Below are 2,854 nucleotides of genomic sequence, written 5' to 3'. Positions count from 1 at the left end.
GTCGGGGCCGAGGCGTCCGGCCGCGCGTCCTGGAAGTCAGTGTCCCCAGGGGCGGGCCCCGACCCCGGGGTGACCGTGAACGGCCTTCCGACCCCGGGCCCCCCACTTCTGCGCGGCGGGGCGGTCCCGCCCCCGCTACGGCTCACGGGGAGCCACCTGCCGAGGGGCCGGGGTCCTCGGGGCTGAGTACTGTGGACGCCCGGGGGGCTACTGGGAAGGAGGCGGGCTGGGATCGTTTTGCCTCCCCCCACCACGTTTTTCTTTGAGTCGAGTCTCACTCTGTCGCCCAGACTGGAGTCCAGTGGCACGATCGTGGCCACCCCCGCAGCCTCGACCGGCTGCGCTCCAGCCATCCTTCCGCCTCAGCCTTCCAAGTAGCTGGAACTACAGGTGCGTGCGACCACGTCCAGCTAAGTTTTCGATTCACTGTAGAGACGAGGTCTCACCATCTTGCCCAGGCTGGTCTCGAACCCCTAGGCTCAGGCAGTCCTCTCACCTCGGCCTCCCAAAGTGCTGGGATTACAGGCATGCACCACCGCGCCCAGCTCATTTTTTTTTTTACTTAAATACATTAACGTCTTTTGAAGAGTGTAGAGAGCTCCCCTAATTGCTCTGTATTTCTTTTTCTTTTTTTTTTCTGAGTCAGAGTCTCACTCTGTCACCTAGGCCGGAGTGCCGTGGCACACTCACCGCCACCACAGCCTTGACCTGCTGTTCTCAGGCAATCTTTCTGCCTCAGCCTTCCAAGTAGTTGGAACTACAGACATGTAGACATGTCCAGCTAATTTTTTGATTTATTGTAGAGATGAGGTCTCCCCAAAGTTGTCCAGGCTTGTCTCAAAGCTGTGTGCTCAGGCAATCCTCTCACCTCAGCCTTCCCAAGTGCTGGGATTATAGGCGTGAGCAACTGTGCCCAGCTGCTCTGTATTTTCTTTGAATAAAGATACCTGTTCCTGGCCAGGAATGGTGGCTCAACTCTGTAATCCCAGCACTTTGGGAGGCCAAGGCGAGAGGATTGCCTGAGCCCAGGGTTCCAAACCAGCCTGGGCAACTTGGTGAGACCTCGCCTCTACAATACATCAAACCGTTAGCTGGGCATGGTGACATATGCCTGTAGTTCCAGCTACTTGGAAGACTGAGGTGGAAGGCTCGCCTGAGCCCAGCAGGTCGACGCTGAGGTGGCTGTGAGCTTGCCACTGAACCCCAGCCTGGGCAACAGAGTGAGACTCTGACTCAAAAAAAAAAAGATACCTATTCCTAAAAGCAGAGTTCACACCAGGCCCTGCATGGTGGCTTATGCCTGTAATCCCAACACTTTGGGAGGCTGAGGTAGGGAAGGATCCCTTGCAGCCTGGAAGTCTAGACCAACCTGGCATCATAGCAAGTCCCCATCTCTACAAAACAAAAAAATAAAGAAAAAAATAGCTGGGCACGTCCAGTCCCAGTTACTCTAGAAGCTAAGACTGGAAGAGTTGAGGTTACAGTGCGCTAGGCTTGCATCACTGCATTCCAGCCTAGGCAACAGAGGGAACCACCCTGTCTCAAAAAAAAAAAAAGGAAGGCTGGGTGCAGTGGCTCATGCCTATAATTCCAGCACTTTGGGAGGCCGAGGTGAGAGGATTGCCTGAGCCCACAGGTTCAAGACCAGCCTGGGCAACTCGGCTAGACCACATCTCTACAATAAATCAAAAAATTAGCTGGATGTGGTGACATGTGCCTGTAGTTCCAGCTGCTTGGAAGGTTGAGTTGGAAGGATTGCCTGAGCCCGGCAAGTTGAGGCTGCGGTGCCCTCCAGCCTGGGTGACAGAGTGAGACTCCAACACACACACAAAAAAAGCTGACACCAACAAGGAATACAAGTCAGGCTAAGGTTCTAAGGTTCCACTCCAGAACAGTGATTGTCAAACCTGAGTGAGAACCTCCTGGAAGGCTTATTTAAACAGAGTGCAAGGCCTTACCCTCAACAGGTCTGGCAGGACACAGCCTAGTTCGAATCTCTAGCAAGTTCCCAGGTGGTGCTGAGGTGCTGGTTCTGGAAGTACACTTCGATAACCTTAAGTTTATTTCTCTGGTATGCTAACTTTTTGTCTCAGTCTGACAATGTGAAGGAAATCACAGTAGCGAATCAGAAAGAGTGGGCCTCTGGGTTCTCTCTGGTACCAGGAGCTCCTGGCTTTGGTGGCCCGGACGTCCAATGACGCCCGTGATGTCACCACGGACCAAGGCTGCCTGAGCCCTCTCCATTGAGGTTCCCAGACAATCCAGGAACCTACCCCCTCCTGGCACATGAGTGTGGCTGGGGCCCCTGCCTTCCATGGGTTCGCACGGCCCTGGGATGGAGAAGGCAGACTCTTGGGGGAAATGCATCCCCACACCAAAATCCAGCCCATCCACAGGGGCATGGCCCTTGTCCTGTCTTCAGCTGCTCCAAATGACCCGATGTGGCCAGCCCCGGGGATCCTTCCCTAGGGCCCCGGCCTCGTCTCAGCCTTTGTGTGTGAGGCGGTGGGGGGTCAAGATAGGTTAGAATCTCCACCTGCCCCAGTCACCCCAGGAAAGATGGGGAAGATGATGGCCTGGGCTGGGTTTCCCAGAGAATAAGGCAAGAACAGGGCTTGGGCCATGTCACTCCCTCTGGCCGCTTCATTCCAGCATCGGGGGAGGGGTGACTGGGCCCTCCTGCCACCCAGAGTTGCATGGTCCTATAAAGCCTGAGGTGTGTTTCCTCCCCACAGCCCAGGTGATCGGCTTCCAACAATCAATCCTTCTTTCCCTCCTTCCCTTCTTCTTTCCTTCCTTCTTTTCTTTTTGAGTCAGAGTCTCACTCTGTCTCCCAGACTGGAGTGCAGTGGCA

This window comes from Carlito syrichta, unplaced genomic scaffold (assembly GCF_000164805.1).
Source record: "Carlito syrichta isolate Samal-C Ts95f unplaced genomic scaffold, Tarsius_syrichta-2.0.1 Scaffold309147, whole genome shotgun sequence".
Lineage (NCBI taxonomy): Eukaryota > Metazoa > Chordata > Mammalia > Primates > Tarsiidae > Carlito > Carlito syrichta.
The sequence above is the reverse complement of the archived record's forward strand: the minus strand, read 5'-3'. Positions refer to the sequence as shown.